The following is a 19,226-nucleotide window of genomic DNA, read 5'->3' as shown; positions in this document are numbered from 1 at the left end:
TTTTAGGTCTCTTTCTCTTTCTATATATATACATCTTTGCCCTGTTCCTCAAAGTGACTCTTTGAAGTGTCATTTGAAAGAGTTCTTCAGACAAAAAACCATCCCTTTGGGATGGCGGGTGGTGGTGGTGGGTGCCGGGAGAGAAAGGGTACCTACAGTCTGGGTCAGTGACCTCATGTCCATTTCCCAGTTTGCCATCTTTATGTATCCCTGTCTCATCTTTTGTGACACTTGTTTTCTTCCCCGCCCCTGGGGGTGGCCTTCAAATGGTCCACTTCTGGGATTTGCAGATTTCCTAATGTGGTCCTTCTTCTTTTTCGTCTGTAGGTTATTTCTGCATACACATGTGAAGAAAAGCAGTGTGTTCCTGGCTGTTGTTTCATATAGTGCAAAATAGAGATAGTAAACAGAAAAAACATATATATTTATCATTGCTTCTGATCATTGTATTGTATTCTGATGACTGAATACAGGTTACACTTTATGTGTTCATGTCCTTACTGATGGAGCTTTTGGTTGCCCTGATTTTCATCCATAACTGTATGAAGAACATCTTTGTGCAAGTCTCCGTGGGCATCTATGTGAAAGTTATCATAGGACATGCGCTCAGAGATAGAATTGCTGGGTCCTAGGATATGTGAATATGCAGGTGCACTTACTGTTCTGAGACTGTCCCCAGAATGAGGTCAGACACCCACCAGCAGTCTGTGATGGCTCCTAATTTCGACCCATCTCTGTATTGAAGTACAGTCAGTTACAATTTGTCAATTTCTGGTGTGCAGCACAATGTCCCAGTATGCATGTACAAACATATATATGTTTTCATATTCTTTTTCATTAAAGATTATTACAAGATACTGAATATAGTTCACTGTGCTGTACAGAAGAAATTTGTTGTTTAAAATCTATTTTTTTTTACAGTCATTGCTGAGTAATTTATTTCTTTCATTGAAAAATTTTAATACTAGCTTCTTCAAGCTCACTTGAAGTACTGCTTTTTTTCTCATTTAGTTAATAACTATCAACAAAATTCTGATACAGTGACTTCAGATCAAAGCTGAAGCTGTCACTGCTTTTTTATTTTTATTATTTATTTATTTCAACATTTTTTATTGATTTATAATCATTTTACAATGTTGTGTCAAATTCCAGTGTTCAGCACAATTTTTCAGTCATACATGGACATATACAATCTATTTCTATATATAGTGGCTAACATTTGCAAATCTCAAACTCCCAAATTTATCCCTTCTCACTTCCTTTCCCCTGGTAACCATAAGATTGTTTACTATGTCTGTGAGTCTGTTTGTTTTGAAGATGAGTTCATTAGTGTCCTCTTTTTTTTTCTTTTTTTTTAGATTCCACATATGAGTGATATCATACGGTATTTTTCTTTCTTGTTCTGGCTTACTTCACTTAGAATGACGATCTCTAGGTCCATCCATGTTGCTGCAAATGGCATTATTTTATTCTTTTTTACAGCTGAGTAGTGATCCATTGTATAAATATACCACAATTTCTTTTTTCTAGTTATCTGTCGATGGACATTTAGATTGTTTCCATGTCTTGTCTATTGTAACTAGTGCTGCTATGAACATCGGGGTGCATGTGTCTTTTCGAATTAGAGGTCCCTCTGGATATATGCCCAGGAGTGCGATTGCTGGATGATAGGGTAAGTCTACTTTAAGAGAATCTCCATACTGTTTTACCATAATGGCTGCACCCATCTCTGTATTATTTGACTCTCTACTTCTTGACAGTCTGATGAGAGTAAATGGCGTCTCCCTGCTGTTTGAATGTGCATCCTCTGATTACTCTTGAGGTCGAGTATCTATTACATACTTGATAGAGACCATACTATGACCACTACACAGTTCTCTTTCTAGACATATGGGAAGGCTGCACTTCACAGCTTCCATTACAATTAGAATGTGTTCACATGAATGAGTCCTGGCCAGTTGAATGTGGGTGGTGTGTGATAAATATTAACATTTATTAATTACAATCTCGAACTGGTTACTGCAGATATCCTCACTTTGCCCTTTTCTCTTTCCTCCTTACATGGCTGGGAGGGGTCTGTTTGGAGTAGTGGAAATCCATTCTCGTTCTTAACTTAAGGCGTATGCTATCAGCAAACATCACCATCATCGTGGCCCAGAAGTTGAGTGACCTGACAATGTAACACCATGGAGCCCTTGCCATATGAAGTCCCAGCCAAAACTTGACACAGGAAATATATGGGAGAACATCTTATTTAAGTGGGAACGAGCTTTGGTTATGTCTCTCACTGCACCCAGGTTCTCCTTCTCCCCCTCAACCTTTCTGTTTTCCTGACTCCCATCCGCTGATAATGAGCTAGTCTTACCTGCGGATTTCTTTCTGGCTCCCCTAGAACATCCTCCAGAGCACTTCTGACCAGAGCAGCTAGAGCTTCCTTTGGAAAGGATTAAAATTGCTTTGTCTGTTTGTTTTCCTCCACGCTTACTTTGTTCTCTAGCAAAGTGTAGTACCCTTTGGAGCCTGAATGGGGAAGACCCAACCTTATCTGCCCAGGTAGGAGGAGGCAAGCTGCTTGCGCATGCTTTGGTGGAGGTGATCGAACACTGGGAATCAGGGTAACCCTCCACAAGTTGGCTTTGTTGATCATGAAGATGGAAGGCTGGAGCCAGATGTTTTGGGAACAAAAACAATGGCCAAGATCTGTCTTGCTCTAGTGAAAACAAGAGGGGATCCTTGATTAAAACACAGTGAGATACACTGGAGTGAAGCCCAAGTGTTCTATCAAATGTTGGCCAAGTCATTCTAGTGTCTGGTGTCTGAAGAGCAAATGTAGTAGATTCAGGCAAAGATTCTGGAGGAGAGGAGTGAGAGCAGCATAAACTGGGGAGGCTGGGGCCCAAGAAGAATGTACTAAGCAGTTAGCTGTCCAGGACCAGACTGGTTTTCCTAATAGCACAAATTCTTTTTATTTTTACCATCTGAGGCCTCTGCTTTTCACTCTGCCTTGGTCATAACTGGCCCCCAAGGAGCAACAAGACTGTCAGGCCCAGGTAGGTCCTTGGTAGCTCACTTGCTGCCTGGGCTCCGACCCGTGGCCCTCCTTTGCCTTCCTCACGTGTCTGTCATCCACCCGCCTGGCCAGGCGTCAGTGCTGGATTGTGTGCAAGCCAGATGCCACCCAGGGACAAGCTGGCACTAAAACTAAAGAAAAGAACACTCCATACTTGATTTCTATGGCTTATAGGAAATCAGGAAGGCTTTCCCCAGATTTTTGAGAGCGTCTGAGAGACTTTTGTTTTCATGCTCACTCATGACTGAGCTCCTGAACCGACAGGATCAGTTCAGGGCAGGGGTTTTTCTCCGTTCTATTATGTACGAAGTTTCCTCAAATTTGGAAACCAGATCCCCATTTGTTTTCTTTTCCACATCACACACACCCCCTTTATAAGATCTTTGTGTGCATAACAGGTTGTACAGAGAGTTTGAACAAATAGAGTGGTTTATATCATAGCAACACAGACCAGCTTTATATAGAGAGAGAGGTGGGTGGAGGTAATTAGGTTTTATTTATTTATTTATTTAACGGAGACACTGGGGATTGATCCCAGGACCTGGTGCATCATACGCATGTGTTCTACCTCTGAGCTACACCATCCCCCCTCAATTTAATATATATTGAATGATAGATATTCTTGTTCCCTAAATCTTTTTAGTCACTCTGCTCCTGGGACTTTCCCATTGACCAGGCCTCCTCGCAGAAGACGTCCGTCTCACATCTAGCTTCTCTGTCTTTGATTCATCTTAAAAATAACCAAATTTCTCCTGTTTTTGATTGATACCAATTTGGCTCTCATTAGCATTTTAAACCCTACTTCCAAACTTAGCTCCTTTTAAATATCCAAACTGTGGAACTTTTAAGAACTGCTTGCAAGATTTGATCAGAAATCTTAAGTCAAGGGGCCAACTTCATCTTCACTTCGGTGTGGAAGGGGATTAAGATTTCTCAAGTTTCAAGGGCACCTCAAAATTCTGTACTTGGAATTGTGCAGAATAAAATACACTTTTTGTGCCAAGGCCATTTCTATGCAAGGGTGTTGGGTGTAGGAGTGTCCATGAATCACTCTTACACGCCCCCAGCTGGAAAAGCAACTCCAAGTCCATGATGGGTGATGGCACCATCCCAAACATGAAGGTCTGGCGCACGAGCTTACGCAAAGGGCAGCATATCCTTAGAGAAAAATGTGAAGTCATGAAAACATGCTCAAACTGTCTGCAATTGGAAACTTAACATTTAAAAAAATTTTTTATTGAAGTATGGTTGATTTACAATGTTTCATTAGTTTCAGGTGTTCAGCAAAGTGATTCATATATATACATATTCATATGTATATATGTATATATATACACACACGTTCTTTTTCAGTTTCTTTTCCAACATAGGTTTTACGAGATACTGAATATAGTTCCCTGTGCTGTGCAGTAGGACCTGGGTGTTTGCTTCCACGTCTTGGTTACTGTAAACAGTGCTGCTATGAACATTGGGGTGTATGTATCTTTTTGAATTTCTTTGGGATCTATGCCCAGGAGTGGGATTGATGGATCACATGGTAAGTCTATTTTTAGTTTTTTAAGGAACCTCCATACTGTTCTCCATAGTGGCTGCACCAATTTACATTCCCAACAACAGTGTAGGAGCGTTCCCTTTTCTCCACACCCTCTGCAACATGTATCACTTGTAGATTTCTGATGATGGCCATGCATTGGGAAACTTTATTCATCTCCCGATGCTGCATTTCGTTGATTCTGAGAAGCAGACTTTTAACCTTTCTAACTGGAATGCATCTGCGATTGCTGTTTAGCCTGTGCACGTTCATACTTGGTCATAGCTGTTCGTGCTGCTGTCATTTCCTGGAATAATGTGTATAGGTGATGCTAAAAATAGGTGAGTTTAATTGTTTTTTAAAATGCCTTAAAGAGATTACATCATGAACTGGCACTGAAGTTTTATTATGCACATAGAAAGGCACAGAAACAGAAAAGTATGGTATATAATAAAATCTATAATGAGTCTCAAAACATTTTTCAATAATATAAAAATATTAAGTGATAAGAAAATACTATGTCACTTTAATTGGTGGCATTTTTTTCCTCCTTAGTAGAACATAAAATAATGATTTAACTTATATTTAGTGGAATATAACAGTCATCCTACATGCGTCTCATCACTCAACTTTTAGGTGAAGAGAGTAGGCAACAAAAATTTATACCAGTTTTTCACAGAGATTGGCTTGACGTCTTTAGAAACTTTGATGGAAAAAAATAGCCTCAACATCCCATTACTGTTTCTTTCAGATCAAAGTACTAGGTTTTGTATATCTCATAAAAATACCCTCTCTCACCAGGTAGCTCTCACTCTCCCCTTCCTCCAGAACCCCCATCACAGTGTGTCAGTCTTGTGGACGTTAGAGATATAATAAGAAAAGTATGTTTAGGGGGAAATTAGAACTGACAACTGACGTGCCACCCACTTCCCACTAAATGATAATGGTATTTGCTAAAGCCCTGGGGATTAAGTCCTTTTATATCAGCTTTAATAAGCATGGCAACCAAATCACAAACAGACCTCAAACCAATTATTATGATGCCCCCAAGTGTTGCAAACATTGATTCATCCAAAGGTTAAGTTCATCCAAAGGCAAGAAAAGGCTTGGTGCCAGTGACATGTTCTAACGTGCCCACCTCCAGACCACCACCCCTCTCCTCCTGGATTAAGATTGCTCCTTTTTTAAGTGGGTGAGAAGAAGTCAGAACATCAGATTTAGTGGGGTGATTAGTGGTGTAATAAAAAGCTGGGTACCAGTTAGTTCAAGGAATTAAAATGTTATTGCTTCTTTTCAGGACCAAGGCCAAGGCTGGACAGCTTGGTGGATTAGCATCTCGTAGATGTTTCCCACTTGGAGCTCATTCTGTAAAGTTGCATGGCAAACATACCAGCTCTTACCATACAGAGACTACAGCTCTGTACTCTCATGATGCTTTAATGTTGTTTCCTTTTCTGTCCCTGAGGATGGGAAAAAGCACCGATTTTGAAATTGTATCTGATTTCTCACCACCTGCATTCTTACAGCTTTTTCCTTCCATGAGTCTTTAAAGAAAGGACTGAACACATTGACTTTCCTTGTTCAAATTTGTCTCAAATTTTCCCTGAACAGTTTCCCTATAAGCAGATCTTTCTAGCCTGTCCCAGAGAGGAGTTCTGTGTAGGACAGGTCAGTCTGTCCTCAGAATTTCTTAGGCTTTTATTGATACTACTGACCTAGCAAGATCACACCTTGATATGTCTCTGCATGGCAAACAAGCCTTTTCTCCTTGGCCAACAGTGGGAGCAAAGTAACAGCAAGAACTCTGTCTCCAGGTATGTCAGAATGATTGACTCAGATGCTAATTTAGTTCTTTTCCTCCCTATATTTCCCTCCCCCAGCCCTTTGCCCAAAGAAAATTTCATTGCTCAGATAGACTCTGTCTACAGTCTTGGGATCTCCCTGTCTTTTGTAAATACCTGAACTTGTAGAAGAAACTGAAAGTCTCCAGAAGGGAACTGGAAGGATGTGCCCATAAATAGGAAGCGGGGCAAGAGGAAGATATACCCCAGCTTGGAAAAGTAGAGAAACAGTAGAGAAACATGCAGATACTTCAATTAGTGGGGGCATTTGACTTTGATCACTCTCTGGGGAAGTGGCAGAACCTCAGAGGGAAAGGCAGGCCCAGTTAGGAAGGCTGGATCCTGGGAATGGACCAAGGCAAACATTCCTATGCCCTACATGCTGCGCATCAGCAAATTGCCCCTGGACGGCAGGGGAACATGCAGGGGCCGTTGTATGATGATACCCTTGATGACAATGGATGGAAGACTGGACACCCTTCTCTGTCACTTAAGCCTCCAGATTCTCATCACACTATCCAGGAAGGGGAAGGAATCCCCATGTGACGAAGACTTAACTTCCCACTAGTCAGATGGGGACTGCATATTAGTTAAGTCAACTTTTCAAAAAACTAAAGGAATACAATATTTCTTGGTCACATTTGAGTTGGCACAATAATATTCTCCCTGCTTTATAGGAATTTTTGTAGTTAGATAAATTCCTGGGGATGGCCTTTGAATCCTTTGTACCTGGGCAATATACCTATTGAGAAGGTGATTATTTTCAAAGGGCTCAAGACTAATTTCCTAATCTCCTATCCTTGTCGAAAATTGCATGACATATCCAACAATTCACTTGATCGATGTTCCCTGAAGAAGAATTTTTGTCATTTACTTTGGGTGGTGAAATTGTGTGTGCATGCTAAAAGAGGTGGATGATGTAATTTTGGAAACAATGCCAAAATATTTTATGACTGTGATAAACTGGGAAAGGAGTGCCAAGTCCCTGAAATTAACTGGATGTGAAAGGAATCAACGTAGAATAAAAAGAGAACAAGAGATTGAAAGCAAGAATCATTCAGAGTAGACTGTACGTAGAATACGGGCAACACTTGATTCAGTGTAATTAGGGCAAAAAACAATCTGTCGCAGCAAATTCATGATGAGTAACTGCTGTTCCTAAGCAGGTACAGTATTATGAACAATTGTTTGGAGGGTGACCTGTCCATACCTTTGCATATTTATTTCTTCAGGGAGAGGTTAGATAGAAAATGGTCCAGCACACAAACAGCTCTTTTTTAAAATTTTGCATTTATACCTTTTTATTATTCCATTTGGTAAACTCATTTTGATTCCAAAAATACTATATTTACAAAATGTAATGATAAACGAGTCATAGCCGTTACTTAATGAATACACTAGCTAGCTAGCTGCTTCGTCTGTTTTTCTAGGTGTCTGATAATGGTCATAGTAGAATTGATTCTGGCCTCATCGATATCAGGGTTTGAAGCGACAAAGCCAAGTGCTTACATATTATTGCATATGTCAAAATTAGTCATTTAAAAATTAACTAATGTCTAAATTATACACTTAGCTTTGAAGGTGCACTATGCATGTGAAGACAGATAATATTCTTAAAGAACCTGTATGCTGCTTTGCTGTGTGCAACTTCCTTATTTTGAAGTTTGAATCCTGGTTCAGGGATTTATTACTTATCTGACCTTTGGGTGATTTCTTAACCTCTCTGCACCTTGGTTTTCTCGTTTGTGAAATGGAGATGAAAATAGTATTTATGCCATTGAGATGCTATAAGATTCCATGAAGTTAATACCTGTAAAGCACACAGAAGGGCTTACAGTCAAGTGTGAGTGCTATGCAAACTGTGTTAAATTAATACACTTACTGAACATTTATTCATTACTACTAGGTTTAAAACACTTCTTTGTGCAGCATAAGGATGTCAAAATGGTCCTTATCCTCAAGAAGTTTGTGGCTTTACAGGGGAAAACCTGGACTGTACACAAGTCTGAAATCATTACTGTAAAAGAGCTTGGAAGGCCGCTCAGCAGACACACAAAGACCATTGAAGGACAAGGGTTGCACCATAGACCTGCTAGGGTGACTGTAAAAGGACTTCTGGTTTAGTCTGGAATGTAGGAAAATAGAAGCTTTTCTGCATGACTAGCTGTTCTCCAGGGCTGTAGAAGTTGGAAGTAAAACGAAGTGAACCCATGTTATTTCAAGAGTATTTTAAGCTGGTGTAGAAGAGTTTCCTGGCAGAGATAACTGTCACATGTAAGAATGTGTGACATTTGTGGGGAGGTCTTAGTGTAAAAAGGCTGCCTCTCAGAGTCCTGCTCAATCAGCAATGTGGCAATAAAAAAATGCATGACACATCCATTTTCATGCAATACCTGTGAATTTATTATTGTCAGTTCATTTATGAGTCTTGAATAATCTTACCAATTACAAAAATTGGGGCCGAGAACAAGTTTTGGTATTTTCAACTTCAGATGCATTTTCTTGGCCATCAGGTAGGGCTTTAATATCATTTTTACACATTTTTTTTTATTGGGAACATTTAATAATGTATGCTTGGGAATCATCACCTCCATTTTCTCTCCGGATGGACTGAACTGATCACCAGGGGAGCAGAATTACAGCGAACTCCAATTTAGACCAAATAATGTCCTTGCTGCTTTTCACACGAAAAAGAGGGATTTACTTTTTGCCTCTCTGATCATCCGATTTTTTTTTTTTTAAATCAACGGTAACAAGAAGCCAGGATAAAACCTTTATGCTGAGTTCATACTGCTAAATTTCATGCAGAGGAGCAGAGAGGGAAAGGGTCTTGGAGGCAGAGGGAGGAGAATTTGGATGAGAACCCAGCAGGAAACCAGCACCACTCTGCGTGATTTCCTTGGCAGTAAAGATAACAATAAAAAAAATAAGTCTCACTTATTTAAATAAGTCTAACAGAGTCTAAATATAGCCAAACAAATTGCAATAGGAATATTTTTTAAAAGATGATAAAATAAATAACAAAAACTAAAAAAAGAAAAGGACAAAAATATTTGTGATATGTGTTTTTCATGAAAATGGCTGAAATACCTCTTTTCTGAAATATCAATAATCCCTGAGAGACGACAGCAGAGGAGGGTAAAAATGCAGGAACGTCTGGCTTCTACTTGGCACCAGGCTTGTTTCTCTAAGGCAGAAGTAGAGTGCCAATGCTATTTTCATGAGGAATCCGAACACTGTGGATTTGTTCCCCCGGGGAAGCCTGGTGCTTGTTGCAGCAGCCGAGATGTTCAACTTTCAACTGCCTTACAGCAAATTACCCTGCTTGTGCGCGCTTTTGACACACTGGGATTTTATTACTGGGGCCACCTAGAAGGAGGTGCCTTCTGACCGGTTGCCTCTTTGTATCATCAAAGCAGGGTCCAGCCAGCACTAGTGATGGGGGCAGAGGCGTTGTCAGCACCCACAGAACCTGGGCAACCCAGCCTCAGTGCAGCCTCACCTGAAAGTGTCCCTCAGTGTCATATTCCCTAAATTCACATTCTGAAATCTCCATGAAATCCAGGACAGTACGGGCTGGAACCTTTTCAGAATTGTTATTCTATTTTTAAACATGGAAATTCCTTGGTGGGTGAGAAGGTAGGATTTGGGGGAGGGTGTCAGTGTGACCTGACCTGGCATGCTGAATTACTGGGAGCTGAGTCTGGGAGTTGAAATTTGTGATGAATTCGTGGTTGTACCATCCATCTTTGGGAGTGGGTTTCTTGAGTCTCATTTTGTAATGCCCAGTCCATATGCCCACATTTTTTAGAGCTTATTATAGACTGAGTGTTTGTGTCCCTTCCAAGGGTATATATGGAAACTCTAGCCCATAATGTGATTGTATTTGGAGCTAGGACTTTTATGAAGTAATTAAGGTTAAGTGAAGTCATAAATTGGGGTCCTAATCTGATAGGATTGGTAGCCTTATAAGGAGAGGAATATGAGGAAGTATATGAAGACACAGAGAGAAGGAGGTCGTCATTAAGCCAGGAAGAGAGCTCTCACCAGCACTTGACCATGCTGATACCCTAATTTTAGACTTCTGGCCTCCAGAACTGTGAGAAAATAAATTGGTAATTTGTTATAGTAACTTGCTTTGACTAAGACAGAGCCAGACCTCCCTTACATCTAAGTTCTAGCCCTGAAACAAGCTAGCTGTGTGGCATTAGGTAAGTTACCTCCCCTCTCTGATTCTGTTTTTTTCACCTGCAAAGTGAGAGTCACGTGAACCCTTTACAGGAATGCTGTAAGGATTAAATGAACTGATGCACTTACAGTGACTGATACATAGTAAGTGGCCAACAGTCAACAATCATCATTGTCATTTATTACCTGAAAATATTACACAAGTCCTTTCCCCTCCTCCAAAAAAAAATCTGAAACCATAAATTAATTTTTCTTTAATTTTAGTAGAATCCTGTTTGGGCAAATACCAAAAGCCCAGAAAAAAGAAAAAAAAAAAAAAAAAAAAAAAAAAAGCTCTGATGTGTGTTAAAGCGACTGTGTTTACAGATTTCCTGACTTATTCCCCCAGTCAGTGTTTAATGAATCCTGCTAGATTGGTTTGGGAGATGGAAAAGATTATGGTAACCTTACAGTCTCTGACTTAGACCTACGAAACTTCTAAAGATATACATAGCAACGAACATTTAAATGCCAACAGGAGAGGTACTGTCATGAATGGATGAAGGAGCCCAGAAGGAGGAGAGTTGTGGAGGACTGGCGTTCTGGGGACTGCCTCCCAAGAGGGGCAAGGCAGGGTCTGCAGGTCTTGGGTAGACAGGAGACAGAGGGAGCCAGCCTGCTTGGGTCCAGTGTGGGATGTTGGTCAAGGCATAGTGTCACTGAGGTATTTGAAGAATATGTTTCTGGTTCTTGGTTGAAGATGAACTGGAGAGGTGAGGAGACAAAAGAAAAGGTCTGTGCCAGTGATCAGCACCTGTGAGAGGCACATTTTCCCTTTCTGCTCCTGGGATGAGTAATTGATACTCAGGCGACCCTGGGAGAAAGGGGAAGCAGGCTGCCATGCAGCATGACGGGAAAGTGGGTGGTGGCGGGCATGGGGAGAGGCTTTCGGCAGGATGCACTGGGCTCCATTAGATGTCAAAAGTGAAGGGAAAGAAGGGGCCAAAGGCCACTAACTGGTTTCTACCAGGGATGCTGGGAAAGGTGGTATGACTCAAAAAGAATGGAGAAAGGAAAACAAAACTGGTTTGGGAGGGAAGTTGGTGAATTCAGTTTGGGGCTCAAAGGATCTGCATTTTTGGAAAGAACCAAGAAATCTTTTGAGATAAGTTATTGATGTATTGACTTCCAAAGGCAATAGCTCACATTCCCTTTTAGTCTTTCTCTCTGTATCTTGACTTTTTCCTTCTTATTTTCTTCCCTTAACTTTTTGTGATCTTGATTTCATGATTTATAAATCTACAGAAACACGTGGACTTATTTTTATTTCTTTCTTAACATGCTCCTCTCCCCATATTTAAGATGTTAGCTGCAGAAGCCATTGTGGTTTTCTAAGACACAAAACCATTCCTCAGGAAAAATGTTAAAACCTCCTTGTTAAATAAAAATGGATAGTTTTTTCTCCAGTCACCATTCTCCAAAATGTCCCTATTTTAAATAGACTTAGAGTTGTTTTTTGAACATGTAAAGACTGTGTTTGTCAAGAATGGCATTTTCCAATCAATTTTTTAAAATGATCAATGTCAACTTTTCTGCCTGTCTTTGGAAAGGAGAGCATAAAACTATGTTTATTTGCAGATGACATAAAGGTCTGTAGAGAAAATACTTAGGAATCTATAAATATTCTACTAAAACTAAGTGAGTTTATCAAAGCCACAGAATAACGGGGCGATATACACCATTAATTGTATTTCTACACATTAGCAATAAATAATTGAAAACTGAAATTTTAAAAATACCAATTATAACAGCATCAAAATTATTAAATACTTAGAGGTATATTTAACAAAATATACACAAGACCTGTACCATATCAGTGGATCAGAAGATTCACTGTTGTTAAGCTATCACTTCTCCCAAAATTGTCTGCAGATTCAACATCTTTCCAGTAAAAATCCCCAGTAGGAGTTCTTGCAGAAATTGAAATTATTTCTAAAATTTATATGGAAAGCAAAAAACCTAGGCTATCCAAAATAATTCTCAAAAAGAGAAAATGTAGTGACATATCACATGATTTTATTTTAAACAGAAAAATTCTGAATAACTAGGATTAACAGAATGATGTCACAACATTTTATAGAGACAGACCTTTCCATTTACCTAATAAATATTTATTATTGCTAATTTTTAATGTCATCTTTTCTTACGTGTATTATTGTCCCTTATATTAGAATTGTTGCTAAACTGTACAGGATGCCATGCTAGGTTCTATAGTGTTAACACTTAAACATTCAGACCATGGTCAGAAATGCTGAATCATTTTAGAAATCATATACACTTAATTACATACAGGTGAAAGGTTGAGTTGGGGCAGCAATTAAATGTATCCATCCAGAATTTGGCATTAAAAGAAAGTGGAGAATTGACAAGCATGTTTGTTTGTTAAGAGATAATAATAATGAGTTAAGTGTGGCACAGTGCTTCTACCTTCATTCTGTTGAGAGAAACCCCTCCTGTTTAGCTTTTCGATCTGTGACTTAAAAACAGTGGCCACAGTAGGGTCTAAGGAGAGAAGGAGTCGTTCCCTCACACAATCACTCTATTTTTGCATTTCAGGTCAGTCCTGTTCTTTTTGCATACATGTTGCTTCATTTACAGTCTTTCCTCTTTGTCAGTTTCCGTGGGCTTCTCCCCTTTGTCCTTCTACCATTCATCTGTTTCATTCCTGCTCCCCAGGTGGATGGAGCAGTGCCCCTCCTTCATGCCATCTGATCCTGCTGATCCATCAAGTGCTCAGCAGCCTCCTCGGTGTCCCCTCTCTTCAAAGTGTGAGTCAGCCTGTCCAGCTCTGGATTACCGTCTAATTTGATCTGGTCAGTTCTGAAGATATTAGGTAATATTAGACCCATCTCTGGCCCCATGGAATTGCATTTAATATCTCTCCCCTGTTTTCTGCCATGCCAAAAATCAAGGTATAATAAAGATGAATAAATCATTTTTCAAACTGTAATAAGATCGTTGTATTCTAATTATTGAGCCAGGAGGACCTTTCCTCAGAGCAGATGTTGAACCCAGGTCATCTGGGAGAACACCAGGCAAACTCACCGACATAGGATGACCGAAAAACAGGCTGTAAGGAAAGATCCTTTTACAGGATTTTGAGCAGAGATCTCGTAATTAAAAGGTAAGGATACTCTTGTTTGTGTATTTACGTGTTTGTTCATTAGTATTTAAGGATGCCTTATAATTTTCAGACTTAAAAAATGAATGACAGTTATCTGAATTGTTTCTAAGTTCTTGTTGTGACATTATTGTCCTCAGTAATTGCTAAGGTTTGATTCTTAGATGTATGCAGTTATACATGGGCTCACTTCCAACTCTGAATGGCCCAGCCATGGAGCTGGGTAAGAAGCTGTGATTATGGAACAAAAGAAAACTTTTTTGCCTAATGGTATAGATAGGATACACTCTGATAGGCATTTAAGGCATCAATACTTAAGGCTATGCACACACAGAGTAGTTTTTATTATTGTACTCTGATTAATAAGACAAACTGCTTTTGTTAAAAAGCAGTACTCTGAAATAATACACATTAAACAAATTCACTCAAAGTCTAGAGCCCAGAAAAATTAATTTTTAAAATTAGTACTATGTTTAAATATCTAGATTTTTCTTGTATATAATGTGGCAAGTAACTTTACTCTGATGCTACCGTGGTGATTTTATAGTTGTCTCAAATATAGTTGATAAGCATTTTTGTGATGTCCAAAGCATAATCTTAACATGTGTTTATTGTACTTGAAATATGTCCAAATAAAACACAGAAAGCAGTCCCTTTCCTCCTTAACTATTTGTACAACGGATCTGGAAAAAGTTTTAGAATGTTTTAGGAAAATTGAAACATTTCACACATATAGTACTGATTCAGGATACTTTTATATAAGAAACATATGTACATAACTTGTATTTATTAAACGGGCATTAGAAAAGAAACTTTCTGATTAACATCCCCAGGGATGGAAATAAGCAAAGAATTTCTCCTTCTATGAAGACATTCTTCGGTGTCTCCCTCAATCTTTTCCCTGCTTTTCTCCAGCCCCACACCAAGTAATTCTGACTGCATGTGCAAGTGCGTGTGCGAACACACACACACACACACACACACTCACTCACACATCCTTCATTGCTGTGTTGAAAGGGCAGTGAAACAAAGGGGTCATATTGAAACAGGACAAAAAAGGAGATAAAAAGTGAAGAAAGGGCTAAAACTGCTCTAGTAGAAACAGCAGTCATGAAGGAAAGAATACAGATAGAAACAAGATGAAAAAGAACCCAGAGCGGAGAGCTAAAGGTTATGGAAATAAGTTTCAGAAGAATCAAGAGAAAATAGGAGTGAAACAGAAGAAAATGTCGAGGAAGGAAAATGACAGACACAGATAGGTGATAGAAGCTGATTAGAGAGAGACTGAACCAGAGGGATCAAAGATCAAATGCAAAGGGAAAATCAGAAGAATTAAAAGGCTGAAAATACCAAGTGTATTAGGAGGTAGAGGAAAATGTTGAGGAAAAAAGATATCTGGGGAAAGGGGAGCTTAGAAATACAAAACTATTTTAAAAATTAAACATATGTCTAGTAAAAGGAGTAAAAGAGATTTTCTAGTGCTGCTTAAAAAACAAAAAATAGAAATTAGTGAAGCATTGGGCCTTCGCATTGTACCTCTGACACAAATAAGTTCTGTGGTCACTGCAGGACGCGGCTGGGCGGCTTGGTTTCCTAGTTCATAAAGTGGAAAAGGGCATTAGTTGGCCTCTTAAAGTTTTTTTTTTCCCCCACCAAAACTCAAAGAAGTAAAACAGAACAAGACAATAAAGTAGAAAAAAAATTAAGATAAAGTTTGGCAATCATTGAGTTTATTTTTTCTTTTTATTGAGATGTGCAGGAAGTTTGAAAAGCGTTTCACGAAGTTGCTGACAGATGCCCTTTGCACCCTGGCACGGCCGTCACGGTGCTACGTGTGGACACGCCGGCAGACTTGCCCATAGGAGTTAAGTTTTCTGGCACTGTTATCTCTTTCTACTATGTTCTCTCATTCTTCTCCAGTCTCTGGAGTGTCACTTTGTCTCATTGTCTGCACACAGAGGATCAGGTTCAACTCTGGATCATTTCTAAGTTCACAGCTGGGAGTGGGGAGTGTGACATATGGAAGTGCATGGTCTCTAAGCTGGAGATAAAACAAGCACAAATTGGGAGTAGGTAAGGGTTGATCAGAAGCCAGGAAGAACCAGGGACAGAACCAAGTCAAAGGCGCCACAGCCACTCCTGGGTGCACATGTGTAAGTCTTCCAGGAACTTGACTAGCTCCTGAAACAATAGACCCCTATTTCAATTAAAAAATAGATTTATCTTTTTTTATTTATCATTACCAATGCCTTTATAATCAATTGCCCTTAAAATATGGTTTAAGCTAGACCTGGTAGGAAAAGTCAGCAATATTACCTAAACATCATATCCCTGATTAGCAACGTTAGAGACAAGTTCACTTTTAAAAATAAATAAATGGAACCTGGTTAACCTTACCAGCTTTTGCACAGCAAAGGAAACCACAAACAAAATGAAAAGACATCCTACAGAATGGGAGAAAATATTTTCAAACAATGTGACCGAAAGGGATTAATTTCTAAAATATACAAACAGCTCACACAGCTTAATATAAAAAAAAAAAACCCGATTACAAAATGGGCAGAAGACCTAAACAGACATTTCTCCAAAGAAGACATACAGATAGCCAACAGGCACATGAAAAGATGCTCAATATTGCTAATTATTACAGAAATACAAATCAAAACTACAATAAGATATCACCTCACACCAGTCAGAGTGGCTATTATCAAAAAGTCTACAAATAGTAAATGCTGGAGAGGGTGTGGATAAAAGGGAATCCTCCTACACTGTTGGTGGGAATGTAATTTGGTGCAACCATTATGGAAAACAGTATGGAAATTCCTTAAAAAACTAAAAATAGACTTACTATATGATCTAGCAATCCCACTCCTGGGCATAGATCCCAAAGAAATTTGAAAAGATGCATGCACCTCAGTGTTCATAGCAGCACTATTCACAATAGCCAAGACATGGAAGCAACCTAAATGTCCACTGACAGACGACTGAATAGAGAAGTTGTGGTATATTTATACAATGGAATACTACTCAGCCATAAAAAAGAATAAAATAATGTGATTTGCAGCCACATGGATGGACCTGGAGATTGTCATTCTAAGTAAAGTAAGTCAGACAGAGAAAGACAAATATCATATAATATCACTTACATGTGGATTCTAAAAAAATGACACAAATGAACTTATTTACAAACCAGAAATAGACTCACAGGCATGGAAAACAAACTATGGTTACCAAAGTGGAAAAGGGTATGGAGAAGGGATAAATTAGGAATTTGGGATTAATAGATACATACTACTATATATGAACTAAATAAAAAACAAAAGACCTACAATATAGCACAGGGAATTATATTCAATATCTTGTAATAACCTATAATGGAAAATAATCTTAAAAATGTGTGTGTATATACACACACACACACACACACATATATATAACTGAATCACTTTGCTCTACACCTGAAACTATCACAACTGTATAACATTCTCTCCACAAGGACTTTTCAGTTTCCCCCTCTAGGGGATGAGTCAATCTGTTCAGGGCAAGAGCATCCAGCCACCTGGGGTTCCCCACCCAGAGAAGCTCTGTTTCCTCCATAGTCAAGTGCAAAGTATGCAGATGGCAAAGAACATCACCACTCATTTTTAGCTGTATTTCATCATTTTAGTACTAAATGTTTAATTCATTTCTTGCCTAACTTATGAGGACTTCCTGGGAAAAATAATCTCCTAAATGAGTTTTGAATTTTATCTGACTATTCCTGGCATGAAAGTCTGTAAAAGAAAGGAAGCCAAGGAGATTCATGAAGAAACAAATGCAGAGGGTAACATGAGGGTCCTGTGAGGCCCACCTTGAGAACCAAACTCAGGGGTCTCCACTGGGGCTCTGAGACTTGTAACAAGTGTCCCAGGTGATCCTTCTCAGGGAACTTTAAGGCACATTGAAAGGGAACTGTGAAGACAGGAGAGGAGACAGAGAATTGGTCCAACACAATAAAGACAAGAGCTGGGAATTTGGTTTTGCTATGGTGGGCAACAGGGAAACAATTATAACCAAGAGGACTGTGAAATCCACTGACCATCATGGTTTCTGCTTGTCAACTCACATGGTAGGCAGAAGGAGACTTTTTAAAAATATTTTATGGAAATACAAATGAAAACAATAAGGTACAATCATTTGCATGTTACATTCGCAAACTTTGAGAAGTTGTAATACTTAGTACTGGCAAAGATGACTTTCTACGTTACATTTATAATACAAATTAGTACAGCACTTTTGGAAAGCAATTTATTAAAACACAGAGTCATTAAAATCTCATGCTCTTTGACCCAGTAATTCCACTTCCAGGAATCTAATCCAAAACGTAAAACAAGCCATGCAGTTGAAGATTCATCACAGCACTGTTTATAATAGTAAAGGGTTATGCAATCTTTAATATGTTAAATATGTTGACAGAGAAAAACACTTAATATATAACACTAAGTGAAAAAAGAAGGTCTAAACCTGTATTTTTGCAGCCATTTAAAAGCATCTTTAGGAAACAAAAAGCCAGAAAAATATATGAAAAGTATAACCATTGTATTTAGAGAAGATCTGAATTTTTTTACTTTCCCTTTTCTCCAAACTTTAGGTTATAAGATTACCTTAGTTTCAGATTAAAAATAAAATGATAAAGTCAGTTTGCTTTATAAATTAGCTTATATCATAGCTCATTTAATAACTGTAAATTTAATTTATATTCTGAAACTTCCATAAATTAGTGCCATATTTTTCACAGTTTCCTGGAAATGGAAATAAAACTAGAGAACTGTGAAAACTTTTGTAACTTTGTTATGGAGACAAAGTAGTGGACAGAAATCAGCTCTCTTTTAGTTCTATGTGGATCTAAACTTTCTCATAAAATAACTCAATACTAATAGTTGGAATGAAGATATCAATGAGTGCTCTGGGGGTGAGGGTGACAATCCAGCTATACTCATAGAGTCAACTTTCTTCCCGGGGTCTGGAGCTTATTACATTCCTGCTGCTTTGGTGTTTTTTCTTTTCTTCCTTTCTGATTTTTTTTAACTAACATCTTATTAGGATAATTCAAAAAAAAAAAATAGAGAAAAGTTGAAGAATTATGCAATGAATCCCATTTTCCCACCACATAGGTCCAAACTTAGCTTTAAGTTCTCACCTTTATTCCAGCTGATCAGTTTATTAGAAGAAAAAAAAAATCACGTACTTATATAATTTGTATATTTCTTCTTAAAATCTAAAACGTAGTTCATGTTTTATCACTAATGTGGTCGAAATTGAATGCTAGGCACTTGTACCCTCACTCGTAAAACTACAAATGTCAGATATTTGTCAAGTGGAAGAAGAAGATACAGAAGATTTGGCTGAGCCGCCATCTTAGAAGCAAATTTTCCCTCGGAAGTTTCCTCAGCAAGA

At 38.7% G+C, this 19,226-nt stretch overlaps 1 long non-coding RNA gene across 8 annotated transcripts in view; it reads left to right on the top strand.

The window, feature by feature from the left end:
- The window catches only part of LOC116665292, a 335,340-nt gene extending 319,110 nt beyond the window's left edge, over positions 1-16,230 (top strand). For 5 of the 8 annotated variants that reach the window (XR_004321832.1, XR_004321828.1, XR_004321829.1 and 2 more), the window contains 2 exons: positions 13,346-13,793; positions 15,542-16,230. This is a non-coding gene — a long non-coding RNA (uncharacterized LOC116665292). The remainder of the gene's footprint in view (positions 1-13,345; positions 13,794-15,541) is intronic. The other 3 variants (XR_004321831.1, XR_004321834.1, XR_004321830.1) reach the window with 3 other exon arrangements.
- The last annotated feature ends 2,996 nt before the right edge of the window (positions 16,231-19,226 follow it).

Source organism: Camelus ferus, chromosome 8, assembly GCF_009834535.1.
Source record: "Camelus ferus isolate YT-003-E chromosome 8, BCGSAC_Cfer_1.0, whole genome shotgun sequence".
Lineage (NCBI taxonomy): Eukaryota > Metazoa > Chordata > Mammalia > Artiodactyla > Camelidae > Camelus > Camelus ferus.
The sequence above is the reverse complement of the archived record's forward strand: the minus strand, read 5'-3'. Positions and strand labels throughout refer to the sequence as shown.